The following is a 21,260-nucleotide window of genomic DNA, read 5'->3' as shown; positions in this document are numbered from 1 at the left end:
CTCTATACTCTCTTCCCATGCCTTTAAACATCTGCCACCTGATGGGGTGCCTGGGTGACTCCTGCGATTAAGCATCTGACTCTTGATTTCTGCTGGGGGTCTTGATCTCCGGGTCTTCAGTTTGGCCCTGCCTTACTAAAAACAAAACAAAACGCACAAACAAAAAATATCTACCACCTGAGGACTCCACTTGCTTACCTATAGCAACATGATCTGGGCCCTGCTAGGTCTCCAAACTCAACAGAGCCATCATCTTGCTCACCTCTGGTGCTTCTGGCCACAGTGGCTTTCTAACAAGTTTCTATACCCACCAGACTTTCCTGCCTGGGAGTCTACACACATCCTTCCTTGGTTTGTATTTTGTGTGTTTCATCTCAGCTCATCGCAGAAGGACTACTTCAGTTAAGTTTGTCAGGGAAGGGCCTCACCACCACGTTCTATCACAATAATCTTTCCTAATCATACCATGTATTACTACAATCTGTACTTCTTTCATTGTTTATTTATTTTTCTTATTGTCTATTTGCTCTAGTAAACATAAGCTCCAAAGGTTAGGGGCCATATATGTCTTCATTCACTACTGTATTCCTGGGGTCTAGGTTAGTGCCTGGCTCAGAAGAGTGCTTGGTAAGTGTTTGTTGAATGAATGAAAGAGATCCATCTGGCCCCTGTAGGATCTCTTCTCAAAATCTTGATTTTCCTGTCCACCCCTTTAATTTTTTTTTTTAATAGAGTTAGAGAAAGAGAGAAGGGACAGAAGGAGAGAGAGAGAATCTTAAGCAGGCTACACACCCAGCATGGAGCCCAACGCAGGGATCAGTCTGGCAACCCTGAGATCATGACCTGAGCCAAAATCAAGGGTTGGTTGCTTAACTGACTGAGCCACCCAGGTGCTCCATGCCCACCCCGTTAATTTTTAATCAATGTGTTTTGTTTTTCTATATAATGCCTTTTCAAGGCCTGCAGTGAAAAACTGGTCTACCCCTCCACCAAAACCCTCCCTCAGATTTCACTCCTCAGGGGAAAATGCTTCCGGCTTTTTTTGGTTCTTTCTACTGGAGTGTACTTCCCTATTTCTAAATTATATGTTGCTATTTTTTTTTAATGGCATAGAAACTTTCTTCAGATTTAGGGTAGTTGAGGATTAAGTCTCTTACTGCGTTTTCCACCCCATTCTGCAAATAGTTTTGTCATAATTTTTGGATAAGTGAGCAGTACTTATCATGACTGTAAATATTATCCACTGTTGAAATGAGTAATGTGATATGATTATTTTTTTTTAACACCTGCCCACCTCAAGTTAATAAGGATGTTGATCTTCCATTTGTCTTTGTTGGTAGTGGTGTTTTTGGTTCACCTATTGCTTGCTCCCCCCTCCGCCACCGCCCACCAAAGGCTCCAGAGAATCCAATACCTCACATCTGTCACATCAAATGAAACACTGAAACACATCAAATCCCCTATCAATTCCATTTCTCCTCTCCCTCACTCCTCTGTTCTTTTGCTCCAATCTGTGCGTGTGACTCTCTAGTCCTGCTGAATAGCTATCATCCTGGCACTTCCCTTTGCCCTTCTCTTATATTGGAGCCTTGGTTTTATGGATCTATTATCTTCCTTTTAGTTTATTCCTTCATTTTGCTGAAGCACTTTCTCTAGTAATTACCTGAGGAAGTTCACATTAGAGATAAATTGAGTCCTAAAATATAATAATTGTAATGACTCCCTTTACCCAGACCCAAATAAAAATCTTACTTCATTCATGAAACTTTTTTACAACCAGTAGTGAGCTCTGCCTTGTCTTATCTCTTACAATCCTGACCATATCATTCATTAGCCATATCCTCCCATTGTGTAATCACCTCACTTTATGCATTTTATCTTTCACATTAATAAGAGCCAGAAACTTGTATGAATCCTTCAAAGCACATACTTCAGTGTTTTATACAAAAAGTTATTTGTTTGACTCTTTGTAATACCTAATACCAAGAAAGGATTCTATTTCTTCTCTTAATGTGGATAAAATTTTTATTATTGTCACTTTTCACCTGAGTTTATTTTAGATTGAAAGGAGAAAAGGGTATTATCCAACTGCAAAAGAGTAATAGGTTAGCGCTCTGAACCAGTGAGCATTTAGTAGGACATTCCTTGTGACAACTGAAATAGAACTTGATATGAAAATACATCCTAAATTCAGTACTCTACAGCAAAGAACTAGACGTATTCCGACCATAGTTTATTTCCTGCTGGTTTTTTATCAGAATATAATCATCCTATCAGTCATGCTGATTAATTAATTACATAAGTCTAGTGCCAACTTGAAACTGTTGAGAATGCAAGTTGGTACTTTACAAGCCAAATTGTCCTTCCTATCTTTACCATTATAGGGAGATTTCTCTCTTTAACAAAGACTTAATGCCAAGTATATTTTAAGTGCTTTATGAATATTAACTCACTTAATCGTGACAAGCAGAGGAAGCCAGTGCTGTTATTATCCCCTTATTACAGGTGGGGAAACCAAATTACAGGTTAAATGATTTGCCCACAATCACACAGCTCACAACTAGAAAGAGATGGAGCCAAGATTCAATTTGAGGTAGTCTGGCTCCAGAGTCCTTACACTTAGCCACTGTGCTCTGTAGGTTTATATGAGCCTGCTGAGTCTGTGATTAACTCTTCTTGATGCTGAGCCTGCTACTGCCCATGTTCCCCAGGTCTGGGGAAGATGTGGGTAGTAAATTAACTGGGCATTCCTAGTTTCACAGTTGATCATGCCCGCCTTGTTGAGACACTTCCTCACCAGGCCATACTCTGGTTTTCCTCTTACCTCATTGGCTGTCTCTTCTCTTCTCAACCTCTCTTCTTTCACAAGATAAAAAGACTTGGAGGGGACGCCTGGGTGGCTCAGTCAGTTAAGCATCTACCTTTTGGCTCTCGTCCTGATCCCAGGGTCCTGGGATTGAACCTCGAACCTCAGGCTTCTTGCCCGGTGGGAAGTCGGCTTCCCTCTGCCCCTCCCTCTGCCCCTGCCCCTCCCTCTGCCCCTGCCCCTCCCCCTGCTCATGCTTTTTTTTTTCAAATAAATAAATAAAATCTTAAAAATAAAAAAAGTCTTGGAGTCTTGCTTCCTCTTTCTCTTTCTGTCAGATCTTCCCTTATCTAAAAATAGTTTGCTCATAGGTACCACATGCAGCTTTACCCCATTTGGTTTTTCTTCACAGTACTGTTACATGCTATTACATATTGATTCATTTCGCTTGTCAGTTTATGTTTTCTCCCCTAGCATGTAAGGTCCATGGTGGACTTGAACCTATCTTAATTTGCGTTCTTTTCAGATGTTCTGTTTCTTTTTATCCTTCCTTCAAATTTTATTATTATTAATTTTATTTTAATCAATTTATTTTATTTTATTTTATTTTTTTTAAGATTCTATTTATTGATTTGACAGAGAGAGAAACAGTGAGAGAGGGAACAGAGGCAGAGGTAGTGGGAGAGGGAGAAGCAGGCTTCCCGCGGAGCAGGGAGCCCGATGTGGGGCTCGATCCCAGGACCCCGGGATCATGACCTGAGCCGAAGGCAGACGCTTAACGACTGAGCCACCCAGGTGCCCCTTAATCAATTTATTTTACTATTGCACATTTCCCTTTACCAATTTAGAGATTTTGCTCTCTGATTCTATTTGTTTTAGATAAAATGTGTGCTTAATTCATCTAAAATCTAAAACAAAATTTTTATCTTTCTCCCGGATAACATAAGGACCTTCGAATGCTTTAACTCCATTAACTCTTTTTTTGACATAGATACAATTATCGTCTAGTATTTTAAGTGTATCTTTTCTTTGAATCTCAATAAACATTATCATTATCACTATTTTTAGAGTCATTTAAAAAAATGTTTACCCAGACTTATATCACTTTCTTTGCTTTTCTTTCCTCATCTCAGATCTCCATCTGGGGATCGCCGTCCTTTTGCCCAAACTTCCTATGGAGAGGTTCTCTAGTAGGTCACTTTCTCAGTTTTTGTCAGTTAGAACAAAACCCTTGAACTCTTCCTCAGGGGTAGTGCATTCTTTGACAATCATGCAGGAATGGAAGAGGTGAGAATATTAAGGAAAATTACCGTAATTCCCCATAACTGCATAGTTCTGTATCTGAATTCAGAACATTACGCCATGGGCAACAATACTTCATTTATCCTGCCACAGCTCACCTTTACCAGAAATATGTGTAAGCCAAGAAAAGGCAGAAGCCATACTTTGGGTTCCAGTACCAAAATATAGAAGTTCTTTCTTTCAAGCCCAGATTTTTTTACACCGTGAACAAAGCACCAGAGTAAGGCTGAGGAGGGGTGAGACATATACCTATCTTTTATAGAAGGGCAATTGAAATACGGGAGGTGGGGAAGAAGAAGTATACGGGCAGATCAATTTCAGTAAAAAGCACCACATATGTGTGTTAACTATCTGGAAGTTTGTCCTTTGGTCCAGGATACCTCCTAGAATATCTTGTGTTTCCCTAGGAGTTATCTATAGCCCAATTCGAAAACACTAAACTAGCATATAACTTCTGAACCCATAAGAATGTTCCTGCCAGGCTCTTAGGAAGAATACAAAAATTAAATATATGTAGTCTTTCAATTTCATGAGAGCAGTACATGGATCTCAAGCATATAAGTCGCTCAGGAGGTCGACATTATGTTGAGATTCAGTTCAGTAAACTGGTTAACAAAATAAGCATTTATTGCTACAAGACTACTTTGGACTAATTCACAAATGGCTGCTGCATGGTACTACAAAAGTTCAAGGGGATCGGAATAGTTAACATACAAACTCAGAACTGCACTTTTCACTAATGCACTGAATGCCCAATCTCTTAACGTAATCATCATGAATAGTCGACTCTGAATTATGCCAGTGTGTGTAGGAGTCCCAGAAGGTGGAATTTCTGTAATTACAACCCAGAGAAGGACTATTATTATTTCATTTTAAAACATCGTGGAGTTTTCAGGAAGAAAATGAAAGCAGATAGCTTGAGAGCCAGGGTACACATGAATATCACCCAGAAACCTTGGTCAAATGCCCATGTCCAAACCCCACTACAAACTGACTACTCAGAATCTCCAGGGTGATTCTTGTTGGCCACTTCTGGTTAAGGACGACTGCCTTAGGGGATTTATTTCTAGAGAATATGCTGGGGTCAAGACATGCTAGAAAGAATTCCTTTACATTTAACCAGTATCATGAGCTTCACCCAAACCCCTGTACTCTGGACTGTTTTGATAGAGATGTCACTACTTTAAATATAGAGGCCTTTGTTCTCAGCAATAAATTTGTAGTATAATTTTACTAAGAATAATTGCAGCCCCGCCTGCCTTCAGAGTATTGCCTGTTTCTTGGATAAACCAAAGGGAGACCATTAAAGCAAGTCACGAAATGTGCCCCAACTGTTAAATAGGACTAAAAGGCTGAAACTTACTGTAGTATGTAAAAAATGAAAATTTGAACAATAAGAAACTTGATATATTTGACAGTGTGATTTGCAAGACTAGACAAAGGGGAAAGGGCCAGGGGAAGGGGGATTATATCGACTAAACTAGAAAGCTTTTTAAGGACTAAGTCACCTCTAGACTTCTACTGTCTCTCCTGGCTCACACGACCCCTTTCAAATTATGTCTCCCTCTTTCATCTTTGAAGAGCATCTGATGGGACTGGAAAATTAGCCTTATCATGTCTTACAATGTAACCACGCCTGCTAACTAGTCCCTGGTTCAGAGATGAATTGTATGATCCACTCGGGCCAGAGTAGCAGAGCTAGTTTCACTCCAGCACACAGACACTTTCTGTCAGCAGGCCAGCATAACTGGCCAATACTGCAAGACTGCAAACTGTCCAGTGTATCCCTTCCATTAGTGATGTTTGGTGATGCAACCCCTGGAAAATTCTGACCAGTGTCTCCAGGAAATTTTTTCAGGTCATCTTCAGCAGTACTCACTAACCTTCTAGCCAAACCTGTGGCAGGTCCAGAGGAGGCACCTCGGATCTCCTGACATGCAGAGGAACTTAGTTGGAAAAAATTGCCATTTGTAAAGACTGCATAAGTTTTCCACTGCTGCTGTAGCAAATGACCACAGCAAATTACCTTGGTGGCTTAAACAATACAAGTGTATTATCTTATATTTCCTTAAGTCAAAAGACTGCCACGTGTCTCACTGAACTAAAATCAAGGTGTTGGCAAGGCTGCAGTCCTTTCTAGAGTCTCTAAGAGAGAATCCATTTCCTTGGCTTTTCCAGCTTCTGGAGGCTGACCACATTTCCTGATCTCCATCCTTCATCTTGAAAGACAGCAACGGCAGATTGAATCCTTCTTATGCTGCTGTCTCTCTGGTTCTCTGATTACAGCTGGGAAAGATTCTTTGCTTTTAAGGACTCGTGTGATTAGATTGGGCCTACCCAGATCATCCAGAATAATCTGTCTATCTCAAGAGCAGTAATCTTAATCACATCTGCAAAGTCCCCTTTTGCCATATAAGGTAATATGTCCTTGGGTTCAGGGCACCTGGGTGGCTCAGTAGGTTAGGTGTCTGCCTTCAGCTCAGGTCATGATCCCAGGGTCCCGGGATTGAGCCCCACATTGGGCTCCCTGCTCAGTGGAGAGTCTGCTTCTCCCTGTCCTCCTCACTCATTCTCACCATCGCTATCTTTGTCTCTCTCTGTCTCAAAGTAAATAAAATCTTTATATGTCTTTGGGGGTCATTACTATGTCTACCATTAAACACCCAGAACAGATATTTTAAGCAATCAATAAGATTTACCCTTAACTGAGTCAATGGCCCATAAGTCAATTTGGTATAGAAATGTGGTGGAAGAGGTACAAGAAGATATTGAGATCAAGCATTAGTCATTTAGGTAATTTTACCCCTTTTTAATCATTCTAGGATATATAAAGATCTCTTTGCCTGCTGTCTTTAACAGGAACAACTTGGTAGTCAGAAAAGCATGGGTTTCCTGGGGAAGCTTCTAGATCTGAGAACAAAAAGCCTTAAAAAAGCAGGCCTGGTCTGTTCGTGAGTGTTCCTAGGGATGGGTTTATTTTTCCACCTTCCCTGAGAGCACTGGAGCCTTTCCTGGTGGCTCCTAGTTGCTGAGGACCATCTGCCTCCTTCTGCTCCTCTTCCCCAATATGGGCCCCATTTTGGTCAGGCCAGTTTCCTGGTTGAAGCAAATGGGTCCATGGAGCAGGTTTGGAGAACGAATATGGAAAAAGAAGATGATGTTAGGGCCACACTGGACAATTCCAGTGTGAGTGGAAACCCACTGGATGGTTGGTTTGGGACAAGCGAATGTGTGACAATCATTCTGAGCAGAAAATGAGCCTGAGAGCCTTACTATAGAATTGCAGGTGACTCCGGGAGAAAGGGTGCCTGGTTAAAACAGTACCTCAGACAGTTTTGATCTCTCTATTTCTCAGGTCTTGTTGGTTGCACCTGATTTCCTCCATGACATTAAACAACTGTTGTATGATTTTTCTGTTGGTAGCACACAGTTTTTCCAAATTAAAAAAAAAAAGACAGGAACAAAAAGGTTATGCTTTTCATCTATGTCTGTGTAAACAAACCCAGTAATTACCATAACTCTAATTGCTGCTGAGTGCTCTTGCTACTAAATCTCTCCATATATCCTGGGAAGTTAATCCTGAATTAGGAAACAAAAACTGACTAAAAAAATTTGGGCCAGGTCCATGATTTTTATATTCATAAGATTCAAAATTTCTGTGAGGAAATGTGCAATGCAAATTGAATTATCTTCCAGAGCAATAACAACAAAAAAAAAGAAACAATGGTAAAATATGAGTATCCATGCAGAGAGATGTATGAATTAGGCTTGCTAAGGTTTCAGTTGATTGTGATTCAATATTCTGCCCCTCTGAAACAACCTTTACTTACTAGGCTGCACAAACTCAATTCTTTTCAGCCTTCAGTGGATATTATCCAGTTTTCATGTAGCAACGTTTTGTCAAATTTTACACTCTGATCAAAAAGGTTTTTCGCTGAACTTTGAAGGTAGCATTATTGGTCCTTATAAGTGTTTTTAATCACTGTCCTTCCTGATTGCCTTTAGGACAAAAGAGCAGTTGTAAATGTTCAAAGAAAAGTTAGGAAGGCAAAAGAACATTGCTTTTGTGCCTATAGGCATGGGCTAGGTGAAATTGAATATTAAGGAAATAATGTAGAAAATCCCAAGTCTCCACATTTTCTTTCAGTAAATTGGACTAATTGGAATGTTTTTACTACATCTCTTTCTTTTTCCCTCCAGATCCCCTCTGTGTCCCTCTCTGCTCTCTGCCCCAGGAGGCTGAGCTCTTTGGACCTCACCAGTGAGCTCTCTTGTCTTCTGGCTTGTCTTGGGGTTTGACAACAGAGAGCTCCAGCAGGAGGTCAGAGGAGAGGGGAGGGTAAGTTCTGGGTCCCCTCTGGATGGCCGTGTCCCTCCACTGAAAACCACTGCTCTTGCCAAAGTTGCCCTTTCCTCTAAGCTCTGGAAACTACTTTCTCCCCTTTCCCTTCAGGCCTGGCACTATTACAAGCTTCGGGGTACTACACTCCCCTTTGTAGTTTTGATTTCCCATATCTTGGCCCACACCTTTATAAATACTCCCTTCAGCTGGGAGTCCTACACTGGCCCAGAAGCCCAGTAGCTAGGCTCTAGCATCCCTGGCATGAGCACCTGAGGACTACCTTCTTTGTGGGACCGCACATGTCTACCACCATAGGTTGGCTGACCTGTGTGTATGTGGCCATCAGGATCAGTCCCACCACCCTCCATCCATCACAGGGAAGTCCCCGCCTCCCCTTCCCCCCAAGTGCCTCCATCTCTTCTCTGTGTCACATGCCTCCCCACCTCCCAGTAAAAAAATAGCCCCTTTAGTAAACTCTGCTCAAATTATCCTGATTTGACTGTGCTGTTTCATATTACAACCCTTACAGAGACAGACTCTGGTTTATCCAGTCCTATATTTGAATTCTTCTCACATTCTGGGGCCACCATCATCTCTTACCAGAACTGCTAAGAGATCTCTCTACTTCTACTTTTTATGACTCAAAATCTTCCAAATATAAAATCCAAATTCCCTCCCATGGGCCAAGGCCCTGTACGGTCAGGCTCTTATTCAACTTCATCTTGAATCATATTCATCTGCTAGGTTCTAGAACACACAGACTTCTCTTTTGCTTGAGACTGTTCTGCCTGGACTGTCTGTTCCCTGCTCTTCATGTGGTTAACACGATCAAAGACAAAAACTGACTAAGGAGATGGATTTTATTCAGTCTTTTGCAATGGGGAAAGCACCCCAGATCCAAAGATTCGAGTGTGTATTAGTTTCTTATGGTTGCTGTAACAACTTACCACAAAATTAGTGACTTAAAATGATAGAAAGTAATTTTCTTATAGTTCTGGAGGCCAGAAGCCCAAAATGAGTCTTAATAGCTAAAAGTGAGGTGTGGGCACAGCTGTGTTGCCTCTGGAGAGACTAGAGGAGAATTTGTTTCCTTGCTTTTTCCCACATCTAGGGCTGAATTTCTTGGCTCATGGTCTGTTCCTCTATTTTCATAACCAGTGGTTATAGCATCTTTTCTCTGACTCTGATTCTCTCTGCTTCTATCACACAGCCACCTTATGTCTATGGTCAAGTCTCTTGTATTGCTCTAACAGGGACATTTGTGATTATACATAGGGTTGATCCAGATAATCCAGGATAATTGCTCCATCTCAGGCTCCTTAATCACATCTTCAAGCACCCCTTTTTCATATACAGTAACTTTTATAGATTTTAGGGATTAAGACCTAGATATCTCTTAGGGGTCATTATTAGCCTACCCTACTGTATCCTAGTACAGTGGTTGTGCCTTAGATCTTTATAAGGAGTTGAAATGGGGAAATGTTTATTTCTGTGTCTAGCTAGTTTTAGGGGAACAAACAATTCTAATGTCAGCTAATTATTCAGAAGCCAAAGAATAAAGAGAGTCTGTGTCTGACTTTGTCAGCAGATGTAGGCAAAAGAGGAATGGTTTAGGTTTGCTCTTGTCAGAGGTAAACATGGTAGTCATCTATAAGTCTTTGGGGACTTATGAGAAAGGGTAGACACCAAGTCTTATCTAAGCTACATGGGGAATGGTGGTTCATTGCAGTGAGCCATTTTCTAGAATACAAAAGGGTGGGAGATTTGAGGGCAGGGAGAAAAGGTTGGGGAGATTTCTTAACCACCACTGTCTTCCAGGAGCACAGAGTTCAGGTAATGTTCAACATTGTCAGCACCTTCTCATTCTTAAATATTTTTTCATAGATGTTCTCCCTGACCACTCTAAGTACTGCCTTTCCATTATTCTCTGTTACAGTTTCCTCTTTCTTTCTTTCTGGTATTTTCCATAATCCATAATTATTTTGTGTATTTATTTGCTTATCTATCAAGACCATAAACTCCTTGAGGACAGGGAACATGGTTGTCTTACATTTGAAGAGCTTAGGACAATGTATCTTTATAGCTTTAGAACATGTTTGTTGAATTGACCAAAGAAGAAATACCAGATGGCCAATAAACTCAGGAAAAACTGTCTAGTAATTACCTCCTTGGTAGTTAAAAAAACCAAAAAACCAAAACCAAAACAAAAACAAAAAATAACAACAACAACAAAAAAACAAACAAGGATGAAAATAACAAGAGAGTCAGAAATCCCAGGCAGGAGGACCCACATGTTCAGAGATACACAGAGGTGTGTGTGAAATGTGAGTCACAGCTGGTGTGGGATGGGGTCTGAGTGGGGTGGGGTGAGGCTCCACAGTGAGTCAGAGATCAGACCCCAAGGGAGCTTGGGATTTATACTTCCTTTTCTCCTCAGTGCCCTGCATCCACTCATCCTTTCAATAAATATTTGTTGAATGTGTTTCATGTGCATGGCACTGGTCTAGACTTTGGGGACACAGCAGGGAACAGAACAGACAAAAATAAGTCTGACAGTAAGTGGAAGTGATTGAAATAAACAGTTCTGAGCGTTACGGAGAAAAGTAAAGAAGGAGAGTAAGATGTGGAATGTAGGCTTGTGATTTATAGAGTGGCCAGGAAGGGCCTCAGTGAGAATAAACCATCTGCCATGTGTGGAGTTGGGGGGCAGGGGGCCCTTAACCACACTTAAAGGAAGTGATATCCTGGAGAAGGGCATTCCAGGCAAGGGGCACAGCAAACACTCAGATCCTAAGATGTAAACTCACCTGTAAGATGGGTGGTGTGGTCCGAAGAGAGTGACAGAGTGTCTTACAGTTTTAGGAGATGAGATCACAGGAGTGGAGAGCGGGGTGCACTTGTAGGGCCTGGTAAGCTTCTGTAAGGACTGTGGCTTTTCCACTGAGTGAAGTGGGAAGCCACTGGAAGATTTTGATAAGAGGAGTGACATACTCTCTTTCATTTAACAGGATCACTTGGGCTGCTATGCGGAATGGGACAAAAAAGGATCAAGGCCTGATGCAGGAAGACCCTTTAGGAGGCTGCTCAGTGACCCAGGGGAGAAATGACAGTGGTAGCACGGATCAGGGAGGTCACAGTGATGACAGTGAGAAGTCACTAGATTCTGGATATATTCTGAAACTGAGTCAGATGTGAGGTGAGAGAGAGAGAGGTCAAGGGTGACTCCAAGATTCATGGCAAGGATGGGGTTGCCATTTACTGAGATCTGGAAGATGCCTAAATGAGCAGCTTTGAGAAGGAAGGTCAAGAGCTCAGTTTGGGACGGATTAAATCCAAAGTGCACAAGTAATACTTTTTCAAAAGAGAATTAATTTTGTAAATGTACCTGTGAGCATTAGGAAATCACAGAACTGGCAATCATGTCTCTCCAATGCGCTGATTGCTTTAGTGGCTGGCTAGCTTCATACCTTTCGAGACCTGTCATTGCTTTCTTCCCTAACTTCCCACCTCCCCTGAGAATGTTTCCACCTCTCCTTTGTTGGGAGACAAGTACAATAGGAAAATTAGAAAATCCAAGTATATAATTGCTCTGGAAATAGTAACAGCAAAGTCCATCTGTTGAAATAACTCCTTTTTCTGACCTCTTGGGTATCCAGAAGAGCCATTCAGAAGCTCAGGAAAGCCACCAGCTTTGGGGAAGGGGCTGCATCAGAACAGAGGCCCATGCTTTGGCCCCCAGAGCTCTGCATCTGGGTCCACAGCCTGGCATGTCTTTCTCCAATAAGTCAAGTGCTTAGCTTTGGCCCCAAACAGCCCTCTGCTGAGAGGTCTTCCAGGCTGAGAAAGCAAGCAAAGGTTCTTTCCTCCAGATGTCTTTGCTCTCACCTTCTCTGAAGCAATGACATTCATAACCTGGATCTTGGCCTCAACCTCTAAGTTCCTTCCACATTCCTCATCTTGAACTACCCAACCTGAAAATACACTCTGTTAGTCCTTATTCAAGAGTGTCATGCATTCTGCTTCACTGCAGTCATTCCATGTAAATTAATTTTCCAGATAACTGAAGCTGAGCCATCCCTTGACATCAACTATATGAAGGAGAATTTTCCCAAGGATGAACTGCACCTATTCTTGCTGCCTTAACCAGAATACATGGAACAAAATCAAACTTTTCTGCCATAAGGCTGTCTGTCCTCTCACAAGTGACGATGTCCTCAGGCTCTCATGAGTTATGGAGAGTCTGTGTCTGCTACACTTAATGACCTCAGACGGACATGTTTTTGAGGTGTGTATTTCTTCTTAAAAAAGTGTTTTTAATGTTTTGCTGCATTATCCCTGTTGACATTTGTTGTTGAGTGGCTGCTCATTTAACGTGCTGGAAAATACTGAAAAGCCATGTAATCAGAACTGTGCATGAATATTCTGTCCAAGAAGCTTGATTTAGTGCTAGAGGATCTCTGAGGTCTTTTTCAGCTTTAATTTATTTTTATGGTTCTAAATTTCCTGAGAAATGAGCATAATTCATTATGCATAGATTGTGGGCTTTTACTTAGATACAACTCAGGGCATTTTTAACTTATTATCTAATTGCCAGCTCAGCTCTTAGTGGCTGATACATGAATCTTCAGAAATGTGAGATAACATTTGTGATAGAATTCTAAGATGGCCCCTTCATGGTTGCCCTGTGTCAGTTCCTTCTCTTGAGTTTGGGCAAGACCTATGAGTCTGATGAGACAGCACTCCAGTGGTTAGGTTACCTTATATGTTTGGCAAAGGTGAAGGGATTTTTTTTTTTTTAAAGGTGAAGGGATTTTGAATATGTAATTAAAATTTTTAATCACCCAGCTTTAATTTAATCAAAAGGGAAATTGACCCAGGTGGGTCTGGCTTAATGAGGTGAACCCTTTAAAAAAGGGTCTGGAAGGAAGAGGTTTTCTCCCCTGCCAGACTTGAAGAAGCTAGCTGCCATGAGTTCTACAGTTGCAAGGAAATTTAGCCAACAACCATGTGAATTTGAAAGACGTTAAACCTCGGATGAGACCATGGCCCCCATCAACACCTTGACTGCAGTTTTGGAAACCCTGAGCAGAGGACTCAGTTAAGCTAGGTCTGTACTCTCCACCCACGGGAGCTGTGAGATAATAAATGGGTATTTTTTTAACCTGATAAATTTGTGATAGTTTATTATGGAGGAACAGAAAATTAAGACAGCATCCCCGTTGGATTTTGTGTTTAAAAAGGTAAAAGAGCATACTACACTTGCCATGCATGGGTTCATACAAACTTAATCACGTTATTATAATGACCTCATCCTCCTATGGATAATATCAATTCTGAGTTTTATTCAGACCATGAAATAAAACCCAAGGATTTATTAAGATTACACTTGTCTTCTCCTGAGCTTCAGTAAATAAAATGTGCAGGGTTGTAGTGAGTAGTAAGTCCAATCCAAACTTTCTCTATCACTGTTTTTGCCCAGGAGAGAATCATAAGTTTTTTTAAAAAAAGATCTCACATTAAAAAAAAACTAAACTAAACTTAGTGGGTAGGAGGTGGGATCAAAAATTTTTTACAGTGATGCTTTTGTTGCTTACTTATTTTATAGATAAGTGCAACGGAATTTAATGATGCTGGCATTTTTCTGTGCTTTATAAAACTTTTTAAAGCTTGTTACATATGAGCCTCATGATATATGTCACTTCCCCATGAGTTAATTAAATACAACCTGGCAGGCAAGTAGTTATTTATGGATTTCATTTTTTAAATTTTAATTCCAATACAGTTAACATACAGTGTTATATTAGTTTTAGATCTACAGGATAATGACTCAACAATTCCATACATTATGGATTTCATTTTTAAAATATTATTTTTGAGTAGTCGTTATGACAGAGTACAAATTAGATCTCTCTCTCACACACCTGTCCTTCATTCATCTTGTTTTCTTCTTTAGAGTCAGCTCTTACCGGTTATCTGAGCATTCTTCTAGAGGAATTCTATGCAATAACAATTAAATATTCAAATAATTACGCATAAATAAATGGTAGCTAATGCTCACAAAGTGTGATTAACTGGTTTTCTGACAATAAGGTTTATCTGTATTCCTGATTATGGCAAATTATTACTTGAATATATTGATAAAAGTGAGTTGTTAGTATTTTATTTGGGATTTTTCCATGCTTATTCATACAAGAAAGTTATTTATCCTTTCTAGTTTTTATGGTCTGTCATTTTTTGGTATTGAGTTCATGAGAGTTTCCCAGACTAACTGAAGAAGAGAAAGACTTTTATCTTGCTCCACTCAGCAACAGCTTAAATAGGATTGTAATTATCTTTTCTTTGAAAGTTTAAACAGTGTCATCTAGGAAAAAAATCCTTTGGCTTGATACCTTTCTGCAGCTAATTATTTGACAGTCTTTGAGTTTTATTCCAAAGTATTAGATTTTGTCAGGTATTTTGTCTTCTTCTGTTAATTCTAGTAAAAAATGTAAATTTTACTGGAAATTGATATATTTCACTGAATTAAAAAATTTACCAGGCTAGAGTTTTAAAGAGCCATTCTTCTTCAAAGTTGTACCAATAGTCTCTTGCCCATTTGTAAATTTGAATGTATTTTTATCTTTTATGCTTCGATGTTCCTTTTTTGTTTTAGCAGTAATAGCAACGAGCAGCACTCGAGTTTCTCAGCTGTACTGTTTTTGTCTTTTCTGAAAATAATAATGTCTAACACTTAGTGAAGTATTTACCACCAAGTGCTCAGCTATTAATACACATGATCTCATTTCTTTGCAACAACCCTCAAGGGTAGATTTTTTAATAATCCTCAAGTTACATATGAGAAAATGGATTCTTCAGAAGGCTAGGTAGTTGTCCTTCCACCACTAAGTAGGGAAACTGAGACTCAGCTCCTCTCTCTCTGACTCCAGACCTGGAGCTTTGGATTTTACTTCCCTGCTTTTCTTCCTTAGTTTTTTCTTCATGCCTTCCTGTAGTTACTTGGCACAACTTCTGACTTCTTGAGTTGAATGTTAACTCTCATTTTTTCTTATGTATGAATGAATCTATTTATAGGTAATAAATCTACCTTCGAGTCCCACTTTCTCAGCATACATTTTGTTATGTGTAATTATCATGTTTTTTGCTAAATATTCTAAAATTGCATTATTTCTTTTTTTGAATTGAATTTAGAAGAATTTTCTTTTCCCAGTGAGTAAGGTTTTTGATGTTGCTGTTTACATATTTGTAAGTAATGTTAGTTGGATTGTGATAAAAATATATTTCCTATTTCCACATTTGGCATTTACTGAGGTATCTAACATATAATTTGTTTTTATAAACATCCTCTAGATTTCTAAAAGGCAGTGTATTCTCTGTGCATAAGCACTATCGCACCTATTAAATCCATTTTTAAATGTAGTTTGAATTCTCTTATCCTTGGTCTGTCAAAGGTTGTGATATAGGTGAGCTGTTTCTCAAGAAAATTGACTTTCTGTAACTCTCTTTTTGTTTCCAACAATTCTTATATTATTTGTCAATGTTATGCTATTTATTTACATAAAGCTCCATTATTAATATAACTATCGTGCGGCGACATATTTTTTGGAAATGTAAAATGATATTCTGTTTTTCTTCCTAATTCTTTTAGTCTTAAACTTTGAATAATATTGCCAACTCTACTTTTTTGTTTGAATGTTTCTGTATATTTTTGTTTATTCTTTTGTTTTTAGCCTCTTTGATACATAATTTAGAATATGATGCTGGCAGATTGAATAGAGTTTGATTTTATTTCTCATTAAGTTTGAGAGTCTAAGAAAGATAAACACATTTATAGTTTCCGTTTATTTCTTGTATGTGTGATCTTCTAGTGTATGATCCTATGACATGATTTCCCTTTTCTAATGAGAATTTTGACTTTTCTCTTGTAGATTTTTCCCCAGTTTTTGTGTTCTTTGTGTATTAAAATTTACACACAATGTTTTAAATTCCATTAGAAGACACATTGATTTTTTTAAATCAAACTTAGACTTAGAGTTATCCAAAATATTAATGCCAATAACAAAATAGTGTCTCTTGGTTTTCCCTTGTAAGACACTGCATCACCAGCTCTCCTGGTGGCACGGAAGTCCTGTGATGTGGGAAAATGGGGACATCAGCTCTGAGTGGAAAGATGAAGAGAAGAGTAGGACCCTGAAGTGGAACTGAATTTATTTTACTTCTATTTCCCTTTTTTTAATATGCATAAGAATGGTATATGACTTAAAATTCTATGCTTATATAAGCCTTAAGAAGGTATCTCAAGGAGTGCCTGGATGGCTCAGTTGGTTAAGATCTGCCTTCAGCTCAGGTCAGGATCTCAGAGTCCTGGGATCTGGCCCCATGTCAGGCTTCCTCCTCAGTGGGGAGTCTGCTTCTCCCTCTGCCCCTCCCCCCCCCGCTCATGCTTGTGTGCTCTCTCTCTCTCAAATAAATCAATAAAATCTTTAAAAAGATGCTTTAAAAAAGGTATCTCAATTAATATAACAAAAATATCAAGTGATTGAATACCACGTCATAGTTTAAATGGCAGAGATTTTTCTTCTTAGGGGGACCTAAAATAATAGTGTGTTTAGGATGGTGTCATAGATGAGAAGAAATCTTACATTTGAAACACCTTTTTTTAAAAAGGTGTTTTTTGAAAACACCTTTTTCTGCACGAAAAAGGAAGGCTGAGATCATTGTTTCAACATCAGAAACCCTAAAAGAGGTAAGTAAGATGGGCCACGCCTCACTCTGCCTCACTGTGGAGAGGAGGTTGCACCTGGTGACCAGGGCTACTGGGGTGTGGGAGAGCTGGGGGGTCTTCAAAAGCCCCTGGGGCTGAAGCAAGGGGCTGACTTCTGGGCTGTTACTGCAACTGATGGGGGTATCATGATCTGTCAGCAGTTGGGACAGAGTAGCACTAAAGTGAGTCACACCCAAAGAGAAAATTCTCCTCTTCTCCTCCTGTGGAACCCAGACAGATCTCATCCTTATGTCAGTGTGTCCCTAAATCTCTGCGGAGGAAAGCATTAGAAATACATAGCTGGGTGACCCGGGCGCCAATATCGTCAGTAAGGACGCCAGGGGCACTGAGTCTTTTATTTTATTATTATTTTTTTAATATTTTATTTATTTATTTGACAGAGAGAGACACAGCGAGAGAAGGAACACAAGCAGGGGGAGCGGGTGAGGGAGAAGCAGGCTTCCCACCAAGCAGAGAGCCTGATGCGGGGCTCCATCCCAGGACGCTGGGATCATGACCTGAGCCGAAGGCAGACGCTTAACGACTGAGCCACTCAGGCGCCCCGCACTGAGTCTTTTAAACCATACTGATGACAAGCAGATGTGGCAGGACTTGTGCTGCACACAGCGACCTCTACCACACTACTTGGTTATGGTGACAACCTTCTTATTTCATCTGAGCCAGAGGCCAACTTGATAGCACCATACAGTTGCCAGGTTAGTAACCCAGCAGCCTGAGAACAGAGACCAGAGAACAGAGACCAAGGGCTAGGATTGTCCATCTCTGTGAATTTTCTTCTTTGCATTAGGAGAAGTTGTGGACTGAAAGTTGATTTTCCTCTTTGGCTCAGCCTCTATGGCAAGAGCATATATTTCTGGTAGGTTTCAAGGGCATTCATGAGATGCCCCATGGCAACAGCCATATCTGCTTCAAGTGCATGGGGGGGGGGGGGTCCTCTCTGAGTAGTCTTTTCTGAATACTCTCTCTATCCAGCAAAACAGATCCCACGCGGTGCTGTTCTCTGTCCTACCTCCAGCTTCTCATCTCCAGATGCAAACTGTGGGAGGGGGTTAGTGGAAATCTTTCAGGGTCTCCTGGTGATTTTTTTCCTCTGGAGTATTGGTTGCAACCTGACCCCTGATAGCTTCCTTTAATCTGGTCCCAGGCAAACTATAACTTGACTGTTTTTTTAAAAGTGTTAACATATGGATGGCATCCTTCCTTAGTTTCCTGCTGTGATGCAGATCTTTCCTACTTTTATGTTTCTTTGGTCATTTCAGGGGGGAGCTGAGTGAGAAACAATGGAGCAAGACTTTGCTCTAGTTGTGTGTTTTGGGTGTGTGTTTGTTTTTTTTTCTTTTTGAACAGAAGTCTGGTCTTCCTGCATCTGTAGGACTTACAAAGAGAAACACTGTGAACATAGTAGTTGACTATTTGGCTCTGAGACTTTGGGGAGATGTGGGTGAGAAATATAAATTTGAGGGACATCAGCCTGTGGTGGCAGTCAGGTCACAGGAATGGCAGGGACTGCCTGGAGCTGCTTCCAAAGTCTTGAAGGTCACTGGTCCCTCTCTAAGATACTAATTTAGCAGGACTATGGGTCCCAAGAATCTACAACTTTTTATTTTATTTTATTATGTTATGTTTAAACTTCCAAATAAAGATTTCTAGAATTGGGTATTAAGAGATGAACTTATAAGACAATGCTCCCAGGATGGTCCTATTTAGATAAGAAGGGTTTATGTCTGTTGCACGTAGATAGGCTGTAGGGATGGTGGCAAGGTTCTCAACTGAAAAAGTGATGAAGATTTTGAGAAGTCAATGTGAGGAAGAAGCGGGGATGCTGATGGGAACGTCAACAAAGCGAGAGGGCAGAGAAAGCTTGACACCAAAGCACGTGATCATGCAACTTTTTCCATCCTGCTCTGAACGCTGAGGGTAGACGTGGAGGTGATGAGTGGTTGGCTTAGCTGAGTTGGGTGAAGAAGGGGACAAGGGCAGGACACCAAGGGCTACAAGAATCTGCTGGTGTCTGACCACAGCCTCCATCCATTCAATTTCCTGTGACCATAACCTGTTCCCAGTACAGCTCCTCTGGACCTCAAAGCCACCAGTCCCTATTGCCACCCGTCCCTCCTCTCTGGGGCCATGTACCGCTCTTTTGTTAACCCGGAACCCAGGGACATACATCACTTCAGTCACTCTCTTGCCATTAGCCCTCAGGAAATTAAGTAACTAGTTTAAGGTCAAACCACTAATAAAGGGTGAGACTAAAATTTGAACTCAGGCCAGCCCAAGTTTTTTGTTTTCTGTGTGTGTTTTGTCTTGTTTTGTTTTAGACCACTACTTTATATGACTGGCACGGTGATGTTGCATCAGACCCTGTTTAACGAAGGACTCATTGTCCCAGCAGCCGGGAGTGCAATCAGCAGATGGACTTCAGCTCTCAGGCTGCTCAGGGATGCCTCAGCTGCAGAGAACTGCCTCACCCCAGGGCACATCCCTTTCTGGGCAGCATACATCTAGTGAGGGATCGATGCAGGAGTATAGAGGCCTGGCCTTCTCAGCCCGGCTTGGGACTATTCTGAAGGAACTTTCTGTCTCCAGAGCTCCCTGTGGGGTCAGCAGAGGCTGTCCTTGGGCCCACATCATAGCTTACCTTTTCTTTCTCCCTTCCTGCTTCCTTCATTTCCCTCCCCTCCACAGGTGTTGATCCCAAAGGCCCTCCTTAGTAAACCTGCTTTATGTTAAATGCTCTTTCAGAGTCTGTTTCCCAGGGAACCCAGTGTGCGACCGCCTTTCCAGGATACAAGAGCCAGACTTTCCTATCACAGAAGTCCTATGACTTCTCACCTTTCCTGGAGACCCTCTGAAGTATTTCCAAGAATTGTCAGGTCTAGATGAAGCTGAATGTTCCTTCCCCTGGTCACTGGGACCACGTCTCGTCTAGTCTTCAGATTTCAGGTATATAGGGCTCAAGAGAGATGGTTTAAATCTGGGGCTCACTGAGGCACATGGCCCTGGATTTGGAGAGTGGCTAGCCTGCTGCTTAAGGTTTGTTGACTGTTTCCCTTTCCTTCCCCGTCATCCTCTGGGCTCGGAATTCTGAATCTTGATTCCCAGTTTTAGACAAGCGTCAGACGAGACAACTGATTGAATTTTTAAGCTCACATCTGATATGCCATTGCATGGTGATCTTAGTAACTTAAAAGCAAAAACATGACCTGGGCTGAAGCAAACAAATTTCAGTGTTTTTATTTCAGGTTCATTGTTTACCTTGTATTTTATCAGTTAGAATAAACAGTCAAAACATGTTAAGAAAAAAAAAATCAAGTCATTCATCAAAAGAAATTTGTTGGTTTTTCAATGTGATTAAGTATTATAGGAATATTAAAATGAAAAAAATCAATACTTGTATGTTGTATACAACACACAATTTTGTAGTTTTGTCAGTTTCTCCACTTCACATTTTAATTATTCCTTTCAATCCATACAATCAGTATATAGAGTAAGTATATGATTCAGGATATATTTCTTTATAATGGCTTGAAAATTTGTGGCATTTGGTTTTCAATTAGACATCTACGAAGATCTCATCTGTGCTAAACACTTTATTAGAAACAAATATGCAAAGTAATCCTATGGAGATTTCAAAATATTTAGCAGGCAAAACAAAGTTTATATATTGAAAATGGACTCTTGTTCGTCTAATTGGAATATTGCCTTCTAATCCAGCTGACATACTCTACAGTCAGCAACAAATTGAAGCTGTGTGTTATCAATGATCGCTCAGATCACCCTAAGTATATACGCTGCGTTACATTAAATAACCTTATTTAGGTAATTGCTTTAAACATTTTGTAGACTCAAGTACTTCTTAAAGTTTTCAGTTATTGATTTTCAAATCTTCTTTGTAGGTATAAGCCTCTCAGAAGGCCAAACGTAAACACGGTTCCTGCCCAGCTGGTCTTCTCCTTTGATAACCACCCATCGTTCTCTACTAGCCTGTCGATAAGCATTTAATGAGGACCTGCTGTGGGGCTGAGGCC

The 21,260-nt window shown here is 40.5% G+C and overlaps 1 long non-coding RNA gene across 2 annotated transcripts in view; it reads left to right on the top strand.

The window, feature by feature from the left end:
• LOC113909152 overlaps positions 1–21,260 on the top strand; it is a 22,416-nt gene extending 1,156 nt beyond the window's left edge. Inside the window, exons 2-4 of one of the 2 annotated variants that reach the window (XR_003515703.2) lie at positions 12,507–12,735; positions 19,975–20,175; positions 21,129–21,240. This is a non-coding gene — a long non-coding RNA (uncharacterized LOC113909152). Of the gene's footprint in view, positions 1–12,506; positions 12,736–19,974; positions 20,176–21,128 lie in introns of both variants that reach the window. The other variant, XR_003515704.2, reaches the window with a different exon arrangement.

This window comes from Zalophus californianus, chromosome 6 (genome assembly GCF_009762305.2).
Source record: "Zalophus californianus isolate mZalCal1 chromosome 6, mZalCal1.pri.v2, whole genome shotgun sequence".
In the NCBI taxonomy this organism is placed as follows: Eukaryota; Metazoa; Chordata; class Mammalia; order Carnivora; family Otariidae; genus Zalophus; species Zalophus californianus.
The sequence above is the reverse complement of the archived record's forward strand: the minus strand, read 5'-3'. Positions and strand labels throughout refer to the sequence as shown.